Source organism: Microcaecilia unicolor, chromosome 3 (genome assembly GCF_901765095.1).
Source record: "Microcaecilia unicolor chromosome 3, aMicUni1.1, whole genome shotgun sequence".
Classification (NCBI taxonomy): Eukaryota; Metazoa; Chordata; class Amphibia; order Gymnophiona; family Siphonopidae; genus Microcaecilia; species Microcaecilia unicolor.
In genome coordinates this window covers 217,133,060-217,158,277 of record NC_044033.1, presented here as the reverse complement: position 1 = coordinate 217,158,277, position 25,218 = coordinate 217,133,060, and the positions used below count along the sequence as shown (strand labels likewise).

The window sequence follows — 25,218 nt, the reverse complement described above, 5'->3', positions numbered from 1 at the left end:
CTCCCTCAGCTCCCTGACAGCCCTCCGAGTCCTCTCCGTTCCCCCCCACCTCCCCACGCACACGAGTGTGTTGAACCTGTCCTTTTTCTTTCAGTAGCAGCGAGCGATGTGAAGGCACTGCGAGCTCGCCAGCTTCAAGTTCTCCCTTCCCTGTCTTCACACAGTGTCCGTCCCGCCTTCACGGAAACAGGAAATACGTCATCGTAAAGGCAGGATGGACACTGTGTGAAGAGGAAAGAAAGAACTTGAAACAGGGTCTTCACGTTGCTCGCTGCTACTGAAAGAAAAAGGCCAGGTTCAACACTCTTGCTTGGGGGGGGACGGAACGGAGGGGAAGGGAGGGAGGGAGGGATAGAGTGCAGGAGGGCTGCCGGTCGGGCCGACGCCAAACTGAGGGCGGGAAGGAGGCGCGCCGTGCGGGGCCCCTTAGAGTGCGAGGCCCTATGTGGTCGCACCACCCGCACCACCTTAAGACCGGCCCTGCCTGTGTGTGTGGTTCTGGTTTGAACCTGTATGGATTACTTTCCTGTTAGCTTTCTTCTCATGCAAAGCCTTGTTCTGAGCCCTGTGTATGTGGTTCTGGTTAGAACCTGTATGAATTACTTTCCTGCTAGCTTTGCTCTCAAGCAAAGCCCTGTTCTGTTTCCCTGTGTGTATGGTTGTAGTGTGTGTGTGTGTGTGTGTGGTTCTTGTTTGTACCTGAATGGACTACTTTTCAGTTAGCTTTGTTTTCAAGCTCTGCCTGTACTGTCTCTGGGCATGTGTAGTTCTTGTCTGTTCTGAGAGTCTGTAGAAGCTAGCCTCATTCCTGATTACTTCATTGATGTGCAGCTGTGTCAGCTTCTCTCTCTCTCTGCTTGCCTTCCCTTTCCCTACCCGGCTGTGTGTGCTGGCTGAGTTCTGGTAAGATTGTTCTTTCTTTGTTTGTTTTACCTTTTGTCTGCAGTGGTTTTGAATTTGGCTCTTGTGAGCACTTCTCCTTTGCTGACTTGTGTATTAGAAGCAGCTTTTCCCTTTAGTTTGCTTTAACCCTTTGTGTGCTGTATTTGTTACCTGGATCTTATGAGCACTACTCCTTTGCTGACTTGTGTATTAGAATCAGCCTTTCCCTTTAGCCCATTTTAACTCTTTGTCTGCTATGTTTGTTTCCTGGCTCTTGTGAGCACTTCTCCTTATCTGACTTGTGTATGTAAAAGCAGCCTTTCCTTTTTGCCTGCTTTTTCCCTTTGTCTCTAGTGTCTGTTATTTGACTCTGTGGTACAGCCTTGTGTCTTCCTTTGAGTGGCATCCCTTTATCCTTGGGTGCTGTATGGTACAGCCTAGAGTGTTCCTATGAGTGGCTTCCCTCTTCCCTGAGTGCTGTATGGTTCAGCCTAGAGTGTTTCTATGAGTAGCTCGCCCTTATCCTTGAGTGCTGTGTGGCACAGCCATGAGTTTTCCTTTGTATGGCTGTGTTGTTCGGTCTTGTTACTTCCTTGTATGCTTTCTGTTTGGGTCCTCTCTGTGAGGTTTCTGTTTGAGTTTGAGTGGGTTGCTCTTCTGTTTAGCTGTGACTACTAGCACAACCCTGAGCAGCCTCTCTGTGTGGCACGAGTGGGTTGTTCTTCCGTTTAGCTGTGACTACTAGCACAGCCTTGAGCATCCTCTCTGTGTGGTTCTGTTTGTGTTTGAATGGGTTGCTCTTCTGTTTAGCTGTGACTACTAGCGCCGGCCAAAGATATACCAGGGTTTAACGCTGCCAAATATGACCGCCAAACCCAGCTTAAAGATCAGTGTGATGGCCAGTTATATTCTATGATATAACCAGTTATCCGCCTGCCACTAACTGCGGATATTCAGCAGAGGATAGTCGGTTAAGCATCCATTGTAACAGGTTAAATAGTGCTAAATATCAGGCAGAATATGTCTATGATCCAGCAAAGACATTCTCGAAAATCCATGTTTTGAGAATCTTATAATTCTCGTAGCTCGTTAAACTGCTCACTCTGCAGGTAAAGAGTTCCATAACAGAGGACCAATGGAACAAAAAGTTCTGTTTCTCGCGGAAGTTAATTATACAGCTTGGAGCGACGGAAGCTCTAATAAACAACACTGAGATGAACGCAACATTCAAAAGTACTGAATTTGTTCCTTAAAAACACTGGTACTTCCTGATAAAAAGCTTTAAACATCAAACATAGCATGTTAAATGTAATCCTGGCTGAAATTGATAGCCAATGCAATCAAAACAGGTGTTATATGATCAAACTTCTTGCCGTCTGTCACCAAACGAGCTGCTGTGTTCTGAACCAATTGAAGTACCTTAAGATCAAAGACCGTGATATAACATATTACAATAATCAAGCCTGCAGGCTGGAAAAGCATGTACCAACGACCAGATTACTTTGGGGGGGGGGGGGGGGGGAGGCTTCAACTGGTGAATCTTTCAAAACAAATTCCTGGAGGCAAAGTCCAATAACCTTTACTGCTTATCCCTGGGGGTACATAGCATGGATTCTTGCTGCTTTTTAATATTCTGCCAGGCATGGCCACTGTGAGCAACAGGATACTGGGCTAGATGGATCTTTGTCCCAGAATGTCTGTTCTTATGTTCAACTTTTGGAGCATCAGCTAAAATCTAGAGTGTCCTTAAACTAAGTTGTGGTAAGCACCGCAGCATAAACCCTCTAATACTAGAAAAAGCACTTAAAATTGCACGTCCAAATTTGGACACATACCCAAATTGTGCACATAATTTAATTGAATAATGAGGCAATTAGCACCAATAATTGGCTTTTTAACAAATTATTGGTGCTAATCGAAATCAGTTAACATGTAAGCTCACAAATCTAGGCATGTGATCTGTACCTAAATTTTACCCACATCTTGGAAAAGGAGGTATGGAAATGGGAGGCTCACAGGCGTTTCGGGGCAGAGCATGGGTGTGGATTCCAGTTACGTGCGCAGTTATAGAATTAAGGGGGTTATGTGCGTAAATTAAGTAAAGCCATTTGCACCACATTTTCATTTGTGCTAATGGACATGCCTAAATTCACGCACGACCCCTGCGCTCAACAGCCATTCTATAAACTGAATCTAACTCTAGGTGTGGCTTATAGCATAACACTTAAGAATTTTTTTCCATGTCAATTTTTTAGGCGCCGTTTATAGAATTTACCCTAAATTACCTTACCACAGGTCATGCTCATGTATCCCACAGTAATTTTGGCATCGATGCACGCTTCCCATGTATCACAAAATAGATTTAAATTTTAGCGCTGGGGTGGGTTGGCAGGTGGCGAGTAGGCATGTTCTGCGCTAATCAGCACAGCTACATTGCCATGCACTACCCAGTTTACATGTATTTAGTGCATTCTTACCGCCTACAAAATATCTGGTAGAAGGGGCTCATGCACTAGTGGGATAATTAGCATGTGGCCATTAATTCAAAAATAGAAAAAAATGGCCATTTTTCCCCAGATTCTATATAGCACGCCTAGGGTCCATTTTACTAAGTCGTGTAGGCACCTACGTGCGCCCAACATGCGTCAATTTGGAATTACCGCCTGTCTACCATGTAGCCCGGGCGGTAATTTCATTTTATGCGCGTGTCCACTATGCGCGCCAGAAAATAATTTTTATTTTCTGGCGCGCACGGTGCTACCGGGCATTCTACGCGTGTAGACCATTACCGCCTGGTTAACGCACGAGAGCTTACTGCTAAGTCAGTGGGTGGCGGTAAGGTCTCAGACCCAAAATGGACGCGCCCCAATTTTCATTTTGCCGCACGTCCATTTTCATCCGAAATGTTTTAAAAGGCATTTTTTTACAGGTGCGCAGAAAAATGGATCTTCGCGCGTACAAAACATGCGCTTACACTAGCGCAGACCATTTTTCAGTGCACCTTAGTAAAAGGACCCCCTAAGGATTTGCACTGAAATCCAAGCATATTCTATAACAATGTGTATAAATTAATTGGCTTAACAAGCTAATCAGCATTGATATCAGTGCTTAGCAAGCAATAACGAGCACTAATTGGTACTAATTAGAATTTAGGCGTACAACTCGCTAAGTAACATAGTAAGATAGTAACATAGTAAATGACGGCAGAGAAAGACCCGCACGGTCCATCCAGTCTGCCCAAAAAGATAAACTCATATGAGCTACTTTATGTGTATACCTGACCTTGATTTGTATCTGTCATTTTCAAGGCACAGACCGTAGAAGTCTGCCCAGCATTAGCCCCGTCTCCCAACCACTAGCCCCACCTCCCCCCACCGCTCTGCCACCCAATCTCTGCAAAGCTTCTGAGGATCCCTTCTTTCTGAACAGGATTCCTTTATGTTTATCCCACGCATTTTTTAATTCCGTTACCGTTTTCATCTCCACCACCTCCCACGGGAGGGCATTCCAAGTATCCACCACTCTCTCCGTGAAAAAATACTTCCTGACATTTTTCTTGAGTCTGCCCCCCTTCAACCTCATTTCATGTCCTCTAGTTCTACCGCCTTCCCATCTACGGAAAAGGTTCGTTTGCGGATTAATACCTTCCAAATATTTGAACGTCTGTATCATATCACCTCTGTTTCTCCTTTTCTGTAATGCAGTGTGCCTAACTTCTAATGTGTGCAGGCAAAAAGGGGCATGGTTATGGGTGGGGAAATGGGCATTTTGTGGGCGTTCCAAAATTTAGACAAGCAATTATAGAATACGGCCCATCGTGCCTAAGTCTACACACCGGGATTTACGCCACATTTTCATTAGTGTAAATGGAGGCACGTAGTTTTAGGCACCAGGATGCGAACTAATCATATTCTATATACTGCGCCTAACTATAGGCGCCACATAGAATACGCTTAGTCGGCACTGATTTCTGCACCAGTTTTTTTCGGTACCATATATAGAATCCCCCCCCCCCCCCCCCCCGTTACCCATGCTGGGAAAATGGCTTAAGCGTGTGGGAAAGAACCATGGAAGGGACCCTTTTACAAAGGCACATAGGCGCCTACGTATGTCCAATGTACGTCAAATTGACACTACTGCCCGGATACCTTCTGCCCTGGGCGGTAATTCCAGTTTTGGCGCACACCTACAACACGCGGTAGAAAAATATTTTCTATTTTCTACCACAGTGCACTTACCCAGCGGTAATCAGCAGTTGGTACGTGCTGGACGCTTACTGCCCAGTTAGTGCATGAGACCTTACCGCTAAGTCAATGGGTGGTGTTAAGGTCTCGGGCTGAAAATGGACACGCGCTGGTTTTCATTTTGCTGCATGTCCATTTTCCTGCACATTAAAAAAAAATCCCATTTATTTTTACAGGCATGCTCAGGAAATGGACCAGCGCTCCTCCACAAAACATGCCTACACCAGCGCAGGCCACTTTTGGGCCTGCCTTAGTAAAATGGGCTCTTGGTAAGGCCACTTTTTACCGCAGTTTGGTAAAAGGGCCCTAGGTTTTACTGAAATTACGTGGAGGGGCAAATCGAATGGGGATGGCCATGTCTAAGGGTGCCCATCTCTAAGGACGTCCCCACGAAGGGGCGAGGAAACTGCTATTATGAAACAAGATGGGCGTCCATCTTTCGTTTCGATAATATGGTTGGGGACGCCCAAATCTCAACATTTAGGTCGACCTTAGAGATGGTGGACCTAAATGTTGAGATGGTCAACCTTAGAGATGGTCGTCCCCTGTTTTCGGCGATAATGGAAACTGAGGATGCCCATCTCAAAAATGACCAAATCCAAGGCATTTGGTCGTGGGAGGAGCCAGTATTCGTAGTGCACTGGTCCCCCTCACATGCCAGGACACCAACCGGGCACCCTAGGGGGCACTGCAGTGGACTTCACAAATTGCTCCCAGGTGCATAGCTCCCTTACCTTCGGTGCTGAGCCCCCCAATCCCCCCAAAACCCACTACCCACAACTGTACACCACTACCATAGCCTGAAGGGATGAAGGGGGGCACCAAATGTGGGTACAGTGGGTTTCGGGTGGGTTTTGAAGGGCTCACATTTACCAGCACAAGAGTAACAGGTAGGGGGGGTGGGCCTGGGTCCGCCTGCCTGAAGTGCACTGCACCCACTAAAACTGCTCCAGGGTCCTGCATACTGCTGTCATGGAGTTGGGTATGACATTTGATGCTGGCAAAAAAAAAATGTTAAAAATCTTTTTAGAGTGGGATGGGGTTGGTGACCACTGGGGTAGTAAGGGGAGGTCATCCCCGATTCCCTCTGGTGGTTATCTGGTCAGTTTGGGCACCTTCTTGAGGCTTGGTCGTGAAAAAAATGGACCAAGTAAAGTCAGCCAAATGCTTGTCAGAGACGCCCTTCTTTTTTCCATTATCGGCCGATCTCTTAAGCATGCCCCAGTCCCGCCTTCGCTACGCCTAGACATGCCCCTGTGAACTTTGGTCATCCCCGCGACGGACTGCAGTTGAGGACACCCAAAATCGACTTTCGATTATGCCGATTTGGGCGACCCTGAAAGAAGGACGCCCATCTCCTGATTTGTGTTGGAAGATGGGCGCCCTTCTCTTTTGAAAATGCCTCTGCTAGTAACATAGTAGATGATGGCAGAGAAAGACCTGTACGGTCCATCCAGTCTGCCCAACAAGATAAACTCATATGTGCTACTTTATATGTAAACCTGACCTTGATTTATCCTTGCCATTTTTGGGGCACAGACCGTAGAAGTCTGCCCAGTACTAGCCCCGCCTCCCAACCACCGGTGCTGCCACCCAATCTCTGCTAAGCTTTTGAAGATGCTTTCCTTCTGAACAGAATTCCTTTATGTTTATCCCACGCATTTTTGAATTCTGTTACCGTTTTCATCTCCACCACCTCCCACGGGAGGGCATTCCAAAATTACAGCTGTACTGCGTTCTTCCGCTTATGCTTCCTGAGCTGTTCAAAGGCATTTCTTCCTCATTGCTTGGCTTTGATTTACTGTATAGGTGCAGTGAGGATGAGGTGCTCGTCTAATTATTTGAGTGTCCTAAAATTCTCAAGTGTTGCATTTTGTGTTTACACGGTTTTAAAATAATAAAACAAATGTAAAAGTCCTATGTAGAGAATGACACAGGGACGGGGACCCGCAGTAACCACGAGGATGGGGATGGGGATAGAGCCCATAGGGATGGGGTGGGGCCAGATCCTGCAGGGACAGGGACAAACTTTGTCCCCATGTCACTTTCTATTTCGAAGCCTGTTAATGAACTGGACTGTTATTTATGTTTGATTGATGCAGACAATATTTTTATTTTTTGGAAAAACAAGCAAACATGCTGGCCACAGCTATTGCAGGAGGAACTGTGGAAGACAGGAGAGCTAGACTGAATCCCGAGATTGTTGATGATTTCTTATTCATCCACAGATGAAAAAATCATAACAGTGCTTCACAGGGCATATTTCTCCCCTCTAGGGCATACAGAATGGGTTGTATTTTATACTCCTGGACATTCTAACAGTATGAATTAGGATTCCTTGGTGTAGTAGAAATCAGCTATTGTTGAGGTAGTAGTGGGAAGGAGGGTTATTATAGCTGCTGTTATTATTGTTTCCTATTTGTAATTTATACACAACAGTTGCACAGCATATTATTCCTTTTTATACTTTAATAAAAAGATTTAAATATAAAATCATATGTGTTCGAGGCTTCTGCAGATGAGAATTGAGTCCACGGGGCGGGGGCGGGGACAGAACCTATGGGGCGGGGACAGAGATGGGGCCTGAGGGGGTGGGGTGGGGTTGGAGATAGATCTCACAGGGACAGTCTGGGGACAGGAACAAATTTTATCCCTGTGTCGATCTCTAGTCCTATGTTCCTAAAATAAAATAAAGGAACAAGCAACCAGTAATACACTGGAAAGCGAGTAGTTAAAAACTCACCCAGAAAGAAGAAAAAAACAAACAACATTTTTTTCCCTTGATGCAGGGGAGGGTTATAGTAGGAGATTTGTCTGAAGTCAAGGTGGAGACACAAACTGTTCAAACTTCAGGAGTTTCCTACAAGAAAGGTAAGCCTTATTTTTGTTAAATTATGATGAAATCAAGAAAAAGGTATTTTAGTGAAAGGGAAGAGAATCAAAGAACTAAATAAAAAAAACAAAACCTGACAGACCTCCCTCTCTTAGGACTAGAAGCTGAAGAGGAGAAAACCTAAAAGCAGAAATGCATGACAGCATGGAAGAAAACTATGTACCCTTCAAATCTGAATCCAACTTAATCCTAAACTAAACCCTGAAACCAAATCTAAATGTTTTGTGTGTAAGGGGGGGGGGGGGAGAGAACCTTAAATGGGGCAGAGATGGAGAGCACATGTAATATGCAGGGGAAGCTATGGATTCCAGTCATTTGTATAGAGCTACACACGTATGCAATACACAATATTGTCAGTCTCTGTTTCTTAAGGTTTACAGTTGAATTAAGACAGGCGAGTAGAGACAATGTGGGAAGCTCAGGCAATATCGCAGTCAGCTGAAAAGACTGTCTAAGAGTTGGGATAGGGCGTAGAGTCCAAAATATAAAATAAAAATCCAAATTACAGTCATCCCAAATGAAGCTATGAGCAGGTCTTTGAAATACATGGAAATTAGAAGCCTAATTAACGAATTTATTTTTAACCTAGGCTGCAGAAGCTGTATGTGGAGGCAGCCTCACAAAAGAGCTGGCACCATCATTTACAAAATATTATTTGGTATGTCTCCAGATTATCTGTTAGATATGATCAAACTATCTCCAAGAAACGCAAGCCCTGAAACCAAAAGCTACTTACTTCTTCACCTACCCAAGTGTAGAAACATAGAGTGGAGGAGTGGCCGCCTAGTGGCTAGAGCACTGGTCTTGCAATCCAGAGGTGGCCGGGTCAAATCCCACTGCTGCTCCTTGTGATCTTGGGTAAGTTGCTTAACCCTCCATTGCCTTAGGTACAAACTTAGATTGTGAGCCCTCCTAGAACAGAGAAATATCCAATGTACCTGAATGTAACTCACCTTGAGCTACTACTGAAAAAGGTGCAAGCAAAATAAAAAAAAATAACTTACAAGTCTCTTACTAAGGTGTGCTGAAAAATGGGCTGCAGTAGTGCAGGTGCAGGTTTTGGGCGTGCACCTGTAAAAAAAGGCCTTTTTAAAATTTTGGCTGAAAATGGATGTGCGGCAAAATTACCTAAATGTAAAAACTCATGCAGTAACTGGGCAGTAATAACCTATGCGCGTCAAATGACACTTGGCGCACATCCGTGCGTATTGGACGCATGTCAAAAATGAAATGGCCGCAAGAGCCAGGCGGTAACTCCATTTTGGTGCATGTTGGGTGTGCGTGGACGTTTACGCGGCTTAGTAAAAGGGCCCTATAACTTATAAGTCTATCTACATGGCTGGATTTAGTTACCTAGGTTTCAAATGGTGGAACTCGATACCAGGGGCATAGCTATGTGGGGCCACAGGGGCATGGGCCCCCGTAGATTTGGCACTGGCCCCCCCACCGCCAATCCCTTCCCCGCTGCCACCGTCGCCGTTGGGTAGCTTTGCTGGCGGGGGTCCCCAACCCCTGCCAGCCAAAGTCAGACATCAGACTCACAGAAACAGAAGCCTTGCAGATCAGCAACGCGGCTGCGCCGGAGAAGAGGGGATCCCCGCCAGCAAAGGTATCTGACGGCGGTGGTGGGGGAGGGTTGGCAGCGTCTGGAAGGGGAGTCGAAAGGGTTGGCACCGGGGGGGTCAAAGGTGGTGACGAGGGGAGGTCAAAATGGCAGGGGGGGGAATCGGCAGCACCGGGGGGGGGCTAAAGTGTGCCCCCTCACCTCGGGCTCTGGACCCCCCCTCCCGACGAAGTCTGGCTATGCCCTGCTCGATACCAGAGATCAGAAGTAGCTACCGATGTCCTTTCCGCTTCCAAATTTGTAAACCATCATTGTAATTTTCAACCAGAATGTAAAAATTGTAAGACACTTTGAACCGAAACCTGTTTTTGGATAACAGTGGGATACAAGAGTGCATATCGATCTACCAATAAGAAACATGACTAGAACAGCAAGAACCTACCTAACCCTTCACTACCCCAATTGCAAAGGTATAAAATACTACGCATACAAATAGCAAGTGAATCTCTCTCAAATTAGATATTATTTTAAGGAGGAAAAGACTTTGGATGCTCAGCATTCACTTGTTCAGTGTGAATGCCTGGCTGCCTGGTATCCACAATTGAAGATTAGTTTTCTTCATGTGAATATCATGCGAGCTTCCTCATGAGTCAAAAATAGAACTTTTCACATGCCGCCAGCCTCTCGTTTATAGGCACACAACTTTGGTACTCACTTCCCAAAGACCTGAAACTCACAAAAACTACCTACAATTCAGAAAAAAAACTGAAAACACATCTTTTCAAGAAGTCTTTCCCCCCTGGATCTGCCTAATCCCACACCATAAGTACATAAGTACATAAGTAATGCCATACTGGGAAAAGACCAAGAGGCATATTTTCAAAGCACTTAGCCTTCCAAAGTTCCATAGAAACCTATGGAACTTTGGAAGGCTAAGTACTTTGAAAATATGCCTCCAAGGGTCCATCGAGCCCAGCATCCTGTCCACGACAGCGGCCAATCCAGGCCATGGGCACCTGGCAAGCTTCCCAAACGTACAAACATTCTACACATATTATTCCTGGAATTTTGGATTTTTCCAAGTCCGTTTAGTAGCGGTTTATGGACTTGTCCTTTAGGAAACCGTCCAACCCCTTTTTAAACTCTGCTAAGCTAACCGCCTTCACCACTTTCTCCGGCAACGAATTCCAGAGTTTAATTACACGTTGGGTGAAGAAAAATTTTCTCCGATTTGTTTTAAATTTACTACACTGTAGTTTCATCGCATGCCCCCTAGTCCTAGTATTTTTGGAAAGCGTGAACAGAAGCTTCACATCCACCTGTTCCACTCCACTCATTATTTTATATACCTCTATCATGTCTCCCCTCAGCCGTCTCTTCTCCAAGCTGTATAGCCCTAGCCTCCTTAGTCTTTCTTCATAGGGAAATCGTCCCATCCCCGCTATCATTTTAGTCGCCCTTCGCTGCACCTTTTCCAATTCCACTATATCTTTCTTGAGATGCGGCGACCAGAATTGAACACAATACTCAAGGTGCGGTCGCACCATGGAGCGATACAACGGCATTATAACATCCTCACACCTGTTTTCCATACCTTTCCTAATAATACCCAACATTCTATTCGCTTTCTTAGCCGCAGCAGCACACTGAGCAGAAGGTTTCAGTGTGTTATCGACGACGACACCCAGATCCCTTTCTTGGTCCGTAACTCCTAACGTGGAACCTTGCATGACGTAGCTATAATTCGGGTTCTTTTTTCCCACATGCATCACCTTGCACTTGCTCACATTAAACATCATCTGCCATTTAGCCGCCCAGTCTCCCAGTCTCGTAATGTCCTCTTGTAATTTTTCACAATCCTGTCGTGATTTAACGACTTTGAATAACTTTGTGTCATCAGCAAATTTAATTACCTCGCTAGTTACTCCCATCTCTAAATCATTTATAAATATATTAAAAAGCAGCGGTCCTAGCACGGACCCCTGAGGAACCCCACTAACTACCCTTCTCCATTGTGAATACTGCCCATTTAACCCCACTCTCTGTTTCCTATCCTTCAACCAGTTTTTAATCCACAATAGGACATTTCCTCCTATCCCATGACCCTCCAATTTCCTCTGTAGCCTTTCATGAGGTACCTTGTCAAACGCCTTTTGAAAATCCAGATACACAATATCAACCGACTCCCCTTTGTCCAATATACATCACGAAAAGTTCAGAAATGGAAAACAATTTAACCTCTCTCACAATATGCTAAAATATATCAATCTAAGCATTTATTGTACTTCTGTATTATGTACTAGACTTCTACAAATCTAAATTTTGTAACCGCCTTTTTAGCAATATGTAAGCCAGATTGAACCTGCCATATGGTGGGGAAATATGGAATACAAATGCAATAAATAAATAAATTAAATAAAGCACACGAGTCTGAGGCAGCAAATTATTTCTTTGGGATTTATTAATATTTTTTGTAAGAAATTCACCCAACGAATAAGTCGAATATAGGTAATAGACAATTACAGCAGAAAAAAAATATTCAGATAACAGTACAGCATAGTATGTAACGTGGAGGGGCATAATTGAAAGGGGTGCCCAAGTTTTCCTGAGGACGTCTTCACAGGACGTCCCGGCGAAGGGGCGGGGAAACCCATATTATTGAAACAAGATGGGCGTCCATCTTTCGTTTCAATAATACAGTCGGGGACGCCCAAATCTTGACATTTAGGTCGTCCCTAGAGATGGTTGTCCTTAGACTTGGTCGTTTCTGATTTTCGGTGATAATGGAAACTAAGAACGCCCATCTCAGAAACGACCAAATGCAAGCCCTTTGGTCGCGGGAAGAGCCAGCATTCGTAGTGCACTGGTCCCCCTGACATGCCAGGACATCAACTGGGCACCCTAGGGGCACTGCAGTAGGCTTCAGAAAAAGCTCCCAGGTACATAGCTCCCTTACCTTGTGTGCTGAGCCCCCCAAAACCCACTACCCACAACTGTACACCACTACCATAGTCCTTATGGGTGAAGGGGGGCAGGGCCGTGCCTAGGGTCTCTGGCACCCCACTGCAGACTATCAGTTGGCGGGTGTGCGCCCCTCCCCCCGGATCTTTAAATTTACCTCGCTCCGCCTCCGACGTCTGCGCAGCGTCAGTGAAAGCGCTGCCTGTCTAACGTCTCTCCACCAGCCTTCCCTTCACTCGTTCATTCCCTCTGTGTCCCGCCCTCTTCTGACGTCATTTCCTTGAGGGCGGGACACAGAGGGAATGAACGAGCAAAGGGAAGGCTGGTGGAGAGACGTCAGACAGGCAGCGCTTTCACTGACGCTGCGCAGACGTTGGAGGCGGAGCGAGGTAAATTTAAAGCGCTGGGGAATCTGGGATGGAATGGAGGAGTAAGGGTTTTTTTTTAATACAACGCGACGGCGTGGCGCCCTTGAAGGCAGGCACCCCCCTGTGGCGCTTACCGCGCTTACCGTGTTGGCACGGCCCTGAAGGGGGCACCTACATGTGGGTACAGTGGGTTTCTGGTGGGCTCACATTTACCACCACAAGTGTAACAGGTAGGGAGCGGAATGGGCCTGGGTCCACCTGCCTGAAGTGCATTGCACCCACTAAAACTGCTCCAGGGACCTGCATACTGCTGTCATGGAGCTGGGTATGATATATGAGGCTGGCATAGAGGCTGGCAAAAAATATTTAAAAAAACTTTTGTGGGTGGGAGGGAGTTAGTGACCACTGGGAGAGTAAGGGGAGGTCATCCCCGATTCCCTGCAGTGGTCATCTGGTCAGTTCGGGCACCTTTTTGTGGCTTGGTCGTAAGAAAAAACGGACCAAGTAAAGTCGGCCAAGTGTTCGTCATGGACGCCCTTTTTTTCCATTATGGGTCGAGGACGCCCATGTGTTAGGCACGCCCAAGTCCCGCCTTAGCTACGCCTCCGACACGCCCCCGGGAACTTTGGTCATCCCTGCGACGGAAAGCAGTTGAGGACGCCCAAAATCAACTTTCAATTATACCGATTTGGGTGACCCTGTGAGAAGGATGCCCATCTTGCGAATTGTGTCGAAAGATGGGCGTCCTTCTCTTTCGAAAATAAACCTGATAGTAACACAGTAAATGACGGCAGATAAAGACCTGTATGGTCCATCCAGTCTGCCCAACAAGATAAACATCAAAGTTCCTTAAAATTTACACTCCAGCTCATCCCACAGGAGGCTCTTGAATAAATTTGACGGACTGAAGATAGGACCCGACATGGTGAACTGGATTAGGAACTGGTTCATGGACAGACGCCAGAGGGTGGTGGTAAATGGAATTCGCTCGGAGGAGGGAAAGGTGAGTAGTGGAATGCCTCAGGGATCGGTGCTGGGGCCGATTCTGTTCAATATATTTGTGAGTGACATTGCCGAAGGGTTAGAAGGTAAAGTTTGCCTTTTTGCGGATGATACTAAGATTTGTAAGAGAGTGGACACCCTGGAGGGAGTGGAAAACATGAAAAAGAATCTGTGGAAGCTAGAAGAATGGTCTAAGGTTTGGCAATTAAAATTCAAAGCGAAGAAATGCAAAGTGATGAACTTAGGGAGTAGAAATCCACGGGAGACGTATGTGTTAGGCGGTGAGAGTCTGATATGTACGGACGGGGAGAGAGCTCTTGGGGTGATAGTATCTTAGGATCTGAAGGCAACGAAACAGTGTGACAAGGCGGTGGCTGTAGCTAGAAGGTTGCTAGGCTGTATAGAGAGAGGTGTGACCAGCAGAAGAAAAGAGGTTTTAATGCCTCTATATAAGTCGTTGGTGAGGCCCCACCTGGAGTATTGTGTTCAGTTTGGGAGGCCGTATCTTACTAAGGATGTAAAAAGAATTGAAGCAGTGCAAAGGAAAGCTACGAAAATGGTATGGGATTTGCATTACAAGATATATGAGGAGAGACTTGCTGACCTGAACACGTATACCCTAGAGGAAGGGATATGATACAGACGTTCACATTTTTGAAAGTATTAATCCGCAAACGAACCTTTTCCGGAGATGGGAAGGCGGTAGAATGAGAGGACATGAAACGAGATTGAAAGAGGGCAGACTCAAGAAAAATGTAAGGAAGTATTTTTCCACGGAGAGAGTGGTTGATACTTGGAATTCCCTCCCGCGGGAGGTGGTGGAGATGAAAACGGTAACGGAATTCAAACATAAACATAAAGGAATCCTGTTCAGAAGGAATGGATCCTCAGAAGCTTAGCTGAGATTGGGTGGCAGAGCCAGTGGGGGGAGGCGGGGCTGGTGGTTGGGAGGGGGGGCTAGTGCTGGGCAGACTTCTACGGTCTGTTCCCTGAAAATGGCAGATACAAATCAAGGTCAGTTATACACAAAAAGTAGCACATATGAGTTTATCTTGTTGGGCAGACTGGATGGACCGTGCAGGTCTTTTTCTGCCGTCATCTACTATGTTACTATCTATTCAGTCACGATCAGGACATAGACTGTAGAAGTCTGCCCAGTATGCTATTGATGTTGTCATAATAATCTCTCTATATAAAAAGCAACACCAACGTTCTATGAAACCTCCAGCCGGAAGTGTGAAGGGGGCGAGATATCCGGTTTCCCTATGAGTGTCTGCCCCGCCCTCTCTGTAACACAGTCAGTGAAGGAAAACAGCAGAGCACGAAATCAAATCGCTGGCTCTGTAACAGTGAAGGACTCAGAGGGGGGAGGGGAGAGAGGCCAGAGGGCAGGGACACACACACTCCCACATGCACACAGAAGAAAACATTGCTAGCCCCCGTTTCATTTGCATCAGAAACGGGGCTTTTTTACTAGTATACAATGAAACATTTAAATAAACAGCATAGGGTGCAAACAAAGGTGGAACATATAGACAAATAAGACAGACTAATAGGAGTTAGAAAACAAGGGGACTGCTTCAAAGAACGTTGCACAAGAAGTCAGAAAGGTCAGCTAGGGTAGGGCTGGATATGCAAGACCTGCTACAGTATGTGCGACCAGCAAGTAAACTGCATCTTCCATTATAAGTTAGTCTTGCCTTGACTAAAGTATTTCAGGGAGTGCATTCCAGAGAAGGCTCGCTGGCTGATACATTATATAATGTCATTTTGAGAGGGTGTGGTTAGGTTTACTCCTTAAATAAAACTAATAGGAATTCAGGAAGAGCAGGTTCTTGTTTTTTTTTTAATTTCTTACAGATAATAAAGCTAAGAATTTGTAAAGGTTTCTCTCAGGGGTAATATGTTCAAACTTGATCATTTTGCACATGCCATTACAGTAATGGACGTCACTGCTAAGCCAGGGTGTGTGAAGAGTGATCTTATTCTCTCAAATTTCCTGCTAACACTCACCTTGCATCGTGCCAAAGACAGCTTCCATCTGAGGCTCGTAAGATGTAACGTGGTTAGGCCAGAGGTGTAGTTGGAAGGAAGTTTTGGGGTGAGACAACAAGTAAGTTGGGTTAGCGCTCATGTCTTCCACCTTCTTCCCCTCCCCCATAAAATTTAAACACTAAGGAGGGAAGTTATTAACAGTAGCGATCCTTGGTCAGCTGCGCACCCCCCCCCCCCCAGGTACAGCACGACCCCCCCCCCCCCCCTCAGCGCATCAACACCCCCCCCCAAGTGCATTCTTACCTGCTGGGAGCAGCTGCGCAGCTGTCGGTTCCGCTGGTTCCCTGCTCCCTGTGCCCCGGAACAGGAAGTAACCTGTTCCAGGGCAGAGGGAGCAGGGAACCAGCGGAGCTGAGAGCTGCACGGTTGCTTTCTGCACCCCCCCAAAGGCGTGCACCCGGGGCAGACCGCCCCCACCGCCCCGCCCTTGGTACGCCACTGGTTATCAATGAGGGCTTATGTTGAGCTAGGTTATTTTACTGTTAGTCCAGGTAATTAGTACTAGGTCTGATTATTATTATTTATTACATTTGTACCCTGCGCTTTCCTGCACATGGCAGGCTCAATGCGGCTTACATAGTAACAATATAAAGAATTACAAAGTCGTAAATGAAATGAGCATTAGGAGGTAGGCGTAGGGAGATGGAGAGGAATAGATATGGGATAGCAAAGGATTATGGGAAACATAGTCAATGTATAACAGTCGTCGGTAAAAATCATGTGGACAGGCTTTAGTAAGTTGAATCATTAGGGTAGGCTTTCTTGAAGAGATGGGTCTTCAAAGCTTTTCTAAAGGGCAAAAGGCCGTTGATTGTTCGGATGGATCTTGGTAGCGCATTCCAAAGCTGTCTACCCACAAAGGAAAAGTTGGATGCGTAGAAGGATTTGTACTTAATACCTTTGCAGTTGGGAAGGTGTATTTCATTGCATAAAACAGTAGCTGACATTGATAACTATGCCCCTAAATACCTTAGGGCCCCTTTTACATTATGGCCATCACTCTTCCGGGACTATCGTAGACCCAATGCGGCCGCCGGCAGCTGTGGCGTTCTGTGGTTCACTGCCACCCAGGGCGGATCGCTGCTGCGCGCACCCCCCCCCCCCCCCCCGTGTGACATGGCGACACGGCACCCCCCCCACGACCCAGTCCCCACCTGTCTATCAGATCTGTCCACCCAGCGCCTCGCGCGACTCTGCACTGCTGTAAAAGAAGAAAATCACCTCGTCGGCCCTTCCCTCACTGTATCCCACCCTCTGATGTAACGTCCTATTTCCTCGGGGGCGGGACAGAATGAGGGAAGGGCCGACGAGGTGATTTTCTTCTCTTACAGCAGCGCAGACGTGAGGTGCCGCACCACACAGCTGCCGGGTGGATGGAGCTGGTAGGGACTCGCCAGCAAAGCACCCCCCCACCCATTGACACCCAGGGCGGACCGCCCCCACCGCCCCGCCACTGGCCGGCGGTAGTCCCACCCCGAGTGCACACCATTTTCGGAGGGAAAACGAAAACCCCTGGAAATGGCTTGTGTGTCGGTAACCCAGCGGTAATAGGGCATCGCCCAGCACTGCCCAGTTAGTGCGGGAGCCCTTATCGCCACCTCAATGAATGGGTGGCAGTAAGGGCTCCCCGCCACATGTCCACGTGGTAAGAGTTCTCTTACCGCATGGCCATGTGTATCTGAGGGCTTTTCTAGCCACTGAAGTACAAAAGGCCCTGGGTGCTCGGGAAAAATGGACTCTGCCGCTAGTGCAGGGGCCTATTTCCCGCAGCTTGGTAAAAGGCGGTTAGCTTGGCAGAGTTTAAAAAGGGTTTGGACGGTTTCCTAAAGGACAAGTCCATAGACTGCTACTAAATGGACTTGGAAAAATCCACAATTTCGGGAATAACATGTATAGAATGTTTGTACATTTGGGAAGCTGCCAGGTGCCCTTGACCTGGATTGGCCGCTGTCGGGGACAGGATGCTGGGCTTGATGGGCCTTTGGTCTTTTCCCAGTATGGCATTACTTATGTGCTTATGACCCCTCAGCTTGTGGGAATCCCCAAGCCCAGCCAGCGAAAGCTCATGTGTGAACTCAGCATGCAGGAGAATTGAGTTTGGCTGCTCATTGCACCGCTGCTGACTGCCATGGTTTTCTGACTGGGGTTTGGTGGGCTGCAGATGAATTCAGCTGGCAGAGCTTGGCAGGTTTCAGTCTGGTTTCCCGGCAGGGGTTAGTACCGAGACGGTGGTGAGTTCACTGATAGAGCTTGGGAAAAGTTATTTGTCGCTCGGTCATAACAGTTTGATTTATCAAGTGTGTTTGACCTTGTCGATCATGAATTGCTATTGAGCATTTTGGAGTTGATAGGAATTTGTGGGTCTCTTTTAGCCTGGTTCCAAGGTTTTCTGACCAATAGAGACACAGGATAAATTATTCCAACTGATTCTGTACCACGCATCTTGTTCCCATCATATATCTGCTCTTGGTCCCTCAGGTATATGGTAAGTCGTATTGTAGAAAATCTTTAGCATGTTAGTTGAATGCACGTCTCATATTCCGCCAGAACCGATATACTCATATCACCCCTCTCCTCAGGTCACTTCACTGGCTTCCGATCAGATACCGCATTCAATTCAAGCTTCTCCTTCTTACCTACAAATGCACTCAGGCTGCTGCCCCTCACTATCTTTCTACCCTCATCTCCCCTTACGTTCCCGCCCGTAACCTCCGTTCACAGGATAAATCCCTCCTCTCAGTACCCTTCTCCACCACCGCCAACTCCAGGCTCCGCTCATTCTGCCTCGCCTCACCCTATGCTTGGAACAACCTTCCTGAGCCCTTACGCCAAGCCCCCTCCCTGCCCGTCTTCAAGTCTTTGCTTAAAGCCCACCTCTTCAATGCTGCGTTCGGCACCTAACCCTTACCGTTCAGTGAATCCAGACTGCCCCAATTTAACTGCCCCTATCGGACCGACCGGTCACTTGTCTATTAGATTGTAAGCTCTTTGAGCAGGGACTGTCTCTCTTTGTTAAATTGTACAGCGCTGCGTAACCCTAGTAGCGCTCTAGAAATGTTAAGTAGTAGTAGTAGTAGTAGTTAGTTGAATGTTCTAATGCTGCTTATTAGGTGTATCATTATTATTATGCTAACATTGTATTATATCTCTGGTATTTGAATTCCAGTGCTGTTAAATGTGTATATTTTGGATACTTTTCACAGTAGTTCTATTATTAGGTTTCAATTTACTGTTTTCAAGTTTACCTCATTTATTGTATTTATGTTTATTCTTGGTTATTTTACTATTGTTATGCTGTTAACAAAATCATAAGTTTTATGTTAAACTACTGTACTACTACTACTACTAGGGTTACGCAGCGCTGTACAAAATAAACAAAGAAGGACGGTCTCTGCTCAAAGGAGCTTACAATCTAAGTAACGAAATGTCAAGTTGGGCAGTCTAGGTTTCCTGGGCAGAGGTGTAGAGGTTAGGTGCCGAAGGCGACATTGAAGAGGTGGGCTTTAAGCAGAGATTTGAAGATGGGCAGGGAGGGGGCCTGGTGTACACCGCCTTGGGTGAATCTCTTCATCAAGGCAATTAATAAATTCCAAAAAATAAAAATAAATATTACCTAAATTTTGGAAGCTGCCTTGTGCTGTGCCTCAGGGTTCGCCGCTTTCTCCAACCCTGTTTAATTTACTGCTACAACCACTGGCAGAGGACCTGGATGAAATTAACGCATTTATATATACAGATGATATAACGGTGTTTTTTCTGTTATTAGCGATCGGCAGGAATGACACTGGTGCTCTGCTTAATTATTTGAACTTGATTGAGTCAGAGGTTTCCTCCCACAGGCTAAAATTGAATATAAACAAATGTAGGAGTCCTTTTACTAAGGTGCAATGTAAAATGGCCTGCGGTAGTGTAGGCGTGGGTTTGGGGCTAGCGCAGAATCATTTTTCAGCACATCTGTAAAAAAAGGCCTTTTTTTATTTTTGACAAAAATAGACCTGCGGCAAAATGAACATTGCCGCGCATCCATTTTGGTTCTGAGACATTACCACCAGCCATTGACCTAGCAGTAAAGTCTCACGCAGTAACCGGGTGGTAATGACCTATGCGCACCAAATGCCACTTGGCGCGCGTCCAATACGTGCAGCGGAAAATAAAATTTTTTTTTTTTTGGACATGCGTATCAGACCACGGCAAAATTGAAATTACCGCAAGAGCCGCATGGTAGCTGTTCAGTAACAATTCTATCTACCTAGAAAGTTTGAACTTATTAGTTTGCGGGTGTCTCTCATCTGATATATTATTAAACAAATCGGAACCTCAAATCTCCAGAAAGGGGAAATACCAGTGTATCAAGAAGCCCCTATCTATATAGGAGTCCGTTCATATCATTGGTTCCATAAAGGGAAAAGGGAGAAAAACCAATCAATCGCAAAAACTCACAGTGAGTGAAAAAAACGATTGATTAAAAAAAAAACCCTTATCGCCTTATTAATCACCTAGTGAGGGACACCAAACACCAAACTACCTAAGACTGAATCAAACTCAAGTATGTATTGAAGACTGCATCAACAACCCCCTAACTCCATTTTTTCACACATTGGGTGTGTGTAGACGCAGCAGCTTAATTACCCCTTTTTTTATAGTTAGGAGATGTTAGAGTTAAGCTTGAGGAATCATCTCGGATATTGGGGGTTGACATAGATAGCCAGTTTACTATGCTATTAAGGGCCCTGTTTACTAAGCCGCACTATAGCTGCGTTTGAGCTAATGCTAGAGACAAGCAAAGGAATATATGAGTGTTAATCCGCAAATGAACCTTTTCCGGAGACGGGAAGATGGTAGAACTACAGGACATGAAATGAAGTTGAAGGGGGGCAAACTCAAGAAAAATGTCAGGAAGTATTTTTTCACGGAGAGAGTGGTGAATACTTGGAATGCCCTCCCGAGAAAGGTGGTGGAGATGAAAACGGTAACGGAATTCAAAAAAGTGTGGGATAAACATAAAGGAATCCTGTTCAGAAGGAATGGATCCTCAGAAGCTTAGCGGAGATTGGGTGGCAGCACCAGTGGTTGGGAGATGGGGCTAGTGCTGGGCAGACTTCTACGGTCTGTGCCTTGAAAATGGCAGATACAAATCAAGGTCAGATATACATATAAAGTAGCACATATGAGTTTATCTTGTTGGGCAGACTGGAATGGATCGTACAGGTCTTTTTCTGCTGTCACTTACTATGTTACTATGCTTCTAGTATTAGCGCACCTAAAATGTTAGGGGCCCTTTTACAAAATGGTGGTAAGCCCAATGTGGGCTTACTGCTCGCTAACAAGGAAGTACCGCCAGGCAACCACAAAAGTCCAATGGTAGTTCCCATCCCCAGCATGTCGTCATAACCGGTGCTACAAAAAAATGTTTATTTTTGTAGTGCTGATGTGTACCCAGTGGCAATCGGCAAAATATATTTAAGGTTCTTTATGCTTATTATGACATGAGGAAGGATCTAGCAAAACTTGAAGAATGATCCGATAATTGGCAACTAAGATTTAATGCTCAGAAATGCAGGGTCATGCACTTGGTTTACAAGAATCACAGTACAATATCTTGCAAGCTCCGTAATACTTTGTAAGGACTGAGATGTACATGCTTTGTAAAATATACATTTTTTTCTTTTTTCTATTTTTATTTTGCAAAGTACAGAAGAAAATGAATTTCTGTTTCTCTTTTACCAATATTGCAGTGAGTCTAGCTTTCTTGGGCAGAGAAGAGAGGTTTCTATTTCAACTTTTGTCTACATGTGGCTCCCTATTCTGTATTAGATGACGGTCTGTCCATGTTCTGCATGTGCGACTGAGATGAAGGATTCTGCTAGCATGTATTGTTTGTGTAGGAATGTGTAACGGTGCAGCTTGTTCCATTTTCCCAATAACTTTCGCAAATCTCTGAAGACATATTTCTTCAACAAGGCATACAAAGAGAACCCATAACCATACTAATCCACCTCACCAACCACCCAGTTATGAAAACCTACCTTCTATACTTACCCGCTTAACACTCTCCTTCTTTCTCCCCTTCACTTAATCTTTGCACATCACTAATTGTATCTGATATCCTGTATGACAATGTCATAACAAAACTATGTAAGCCACATTGAGCCTGCAAATAGGTGGGAAAATGTGGGATACAAATGCAATAAATTAAAAAAAAAATAATAGTAGGTATATTGGTGCTCTAGAGCCCAGGGTAATATATATATATATATATATATATAGCACAGTCTTTTCATAGGTTGGTTAGGGCTGTTATGATGTGTTAAGTTTGGTGTTTTAGGGCAGTGTTTCCCAAGTTAGTCTGGAGTACAAGGGGGGCAGTCAGGTTTTCAGGCTATCCACAATAAATATGCATGAAATTGATTTGCATATACTGCCTCCATTACATGCAAAATTAATTGCGGATAGCCTGAAAACCTGAATGGCAAGGGGGTACTCCAGGACCACCTAGGAAAACAGTGCTGTAGGGCCCAGTGTAATATTTGTAGCACTGTCTTTTCAAAGGTGGGTTAGGGCTGTTATGGTGTTTGTAAGGGTTCAGTATAGGTTTCGGGTGTCATTTTGCAGGGTTTTGAGTTATTTCACAATGTGCCTGGCCCTATTTGAAAGTAGGCTCTGGGGCAAGGGCCGCCTTTGGTAGCCCTTGTCATCCAAAATAAAAATGCTCAGGACTAGTGGTCTTGTAGAGTCACCACACAAACAAAAGTCCATCTGACTTAGTGTTTACCAGTGGAAGGAATGTGTGTGCTGTTCCTGAGGTTGCCTGCTCTGGCCAGGCCAGGGACCTCTTCTGCATCCTGCCTCCTGATGGCTGGTTCAGAAAAAAGTCATAATTTCTTTTAATTGATCTTACAAAACTAGTTAATGATTGGCATAGTCAGTCCTAACACCAGTTTCTCAGGCATGAAGATTATTTGCATAGCTAACCCTCCCACTCACCAAGCCTTTTACTCTGAGATGATAACAAAGTTCAGGCCAGTAATATTTAACCATTTCTCTGACCTCATGTGCAACTTCCTTTAAATCAATCACCTTACTTTCTAACTCTTCCTACTTTCCTACGCTTCTATATGTTACATCTTTGCTTTACCCTTCGTTATCAATTATAATGTTCTATTACATATTGTGTTGGCATTGTAAATAGTATACCATGCCATACTTACTGTTTTTGAATATTTTTACTGCTGTAATTGTCTATTGCTCATGTTTGCTCTTTTCTTACTGTACACCGCCTTGAGTGAACTCCTTCAAAAAGGCGGTAAACAAATCCTAATAAATAAATAAATAACACAGGGACAAGGGCTTCTCCGTTTTTCTGGATGCAAGTAGAGAGATGTGGATGCAAGGAAATCAATCAATAAGACTTTCTTCCTTCATCTACCCACCACCATTATTCAGGTCCTCATCTTTTATAATAAACCCAGATGATGGACTCCAATGGGGGCTCCACCCTTGTCTATGTGTCCTAGGGCATCCGATGATGTGATAGTAAACAATTCTATGGAAAGTCCAGGGGAGGAAAGTTTATTCAGATATCTTGTCAGTTTAACATTGGTCACTTCAAATGGGTTCAATCCCCCTTTTCAGAACCTTCTATTGGTCCAATTCATCCGTCTCATTAGCTTATCTTAGGGCACTCTGGGCTGAATATCCTTCCCAAGGATCTGGGTCAGCCAGGCCTAGGAACCTCTGCAAATACTCCCTGTAGAAATGCAAACATTGCTTACATGAATGCAAACTTAGCCCTGGTTCTTCTCAAAAAGGTGAGTTTTTCAGTATCCAACTCAAATAACATGACTTAAACTAACATCCAAAAGTGAATTAATGGGGAACCAGCTAAGCCCTGTATCCTGTGGCTTATCACTGTGTAATCATGTCAGAGAAACCTGGCTCCCCTGTCTTCCATTTTACAATCCTATGTTAGGCTAAGTGTCCCTTGTTATCCCATGAAATCTTTAATAAATTTCATTCCTAACAACCCATTATTCTGTAGCAATGGGTGCAAATTTTTGGAACGCCCCTGACACATCCATACTCCTCCTGTAGCCACGCCCATTTTGAGAAAAGCGATTCCTTTTGCCACATTTCCAATCCTGCCACATTAGGGGTCATCTTCTGGATCTGTTGGCTTACAGAACTATGCATATGGAAAATTTCTACTTGAGAGACCCCGCTTTACTGGAGGGAAGTTACTAGATCTTTTCAAATCCACTGTTACCTCTCCTTCTTTTAAATTGAGAGGCAGAATTGATCCTGTAAAATTCTGGTCTGGAATCTTTGATAGTTCAAAACTTCCAGGCACGGAGAGCAAGGATTTCTGGTGTAACTGGGATGAGTCTTTGTACTTCTACCCTGGACAGTATAACTCCCATCAAACTCACCCATAGGGTGTTACCCTGGTACAATCAGTATATTCTCCTCCTGAAGAGGCAATATAGAAAATTAGAGAGGAAGTGGTCCAGACATAAATCTGACGAGATTAAAATGCTTTGGAGGAAAGCTATCAAGGATTATATGAAAAAGATTGTAGAAACTAAAACCCTCTACTACCCTCTACTAACCACTTAAACACCCATACGCTGTTTAACCTTGTTAATAAGCTTGTATTGACTGAAACTTAACACCAGTAACTGTAGCCACTCCCTCTGCTAATCAATTAGCTACGTATTTCGAACAAAAAGTAACTAAAATTAGGAGGGGCTGTACTGCAACTTAAGGCCACTAGTGGTCAATCTCACTTCAAGCAGCCTAGTCCGAACGCTGGTATTGCAGCAGACCGACTATGGTCCTCCTTTCTGTTACCCACTCAAGAGACTGTCAAATCCCTTCTCACAAAGAATTCTTCCTCATAGTAACAGAGAGGGGCATAATCGAATGGGGGTGCCCGTCTATAAGGGCGGCCATCTCTAATGATGGCCCCGTTAAGCGGCGTACCCGATAATACGGTCGGGGCCGGCCAAATCTCAACATTTGGGCCACCCTTAGAGATCGCCGGCGTCAGAGATGGCCGCCATTGGTTTTCGCCGATAATGGAAACTAATGGCAGCCATCTCAAACCCGGCCAAATCCAAGCCATTTGGTCGTGGGATGAGCCAGCATTTGTAGTGCACTGGTCCCCCTCACATGCCAGGACACCAACCGGGCACCCTAGGGGGCACTGCAGTGGACTTCACAGATTGATCCCAGGTACATAGCTCCCTTACC

The 25,218-nt window shown here is 45.4% G+C and overlaps 1 protein-coding gene across 3 annotated transcripts in view; it reads left to right on the top strand.

The window, feature by feature from the left end:
* The first annotated feature begins 7,761 nt into the window (after window positions 1-7,761).
* LOC115466315 (histo-blood group ABO system transferase 1-like) overlaps window positions 7,762-25,218 on the top strand; it is a 70,156-nt gene continuing 52,699 nt past the window's right edge. For all 3 annotated transcript variants that reach the window (XR_003941531.1, XR_003941530.1, XM_030197486.1), the window contains exon 1: window positions 7,762-7,997. The gene's annotated coding sequence lies outside the window, so the exon portion shown is untranslated. The remainder of the gene's footprint in view (window positions 7,998-25,218) is intronic.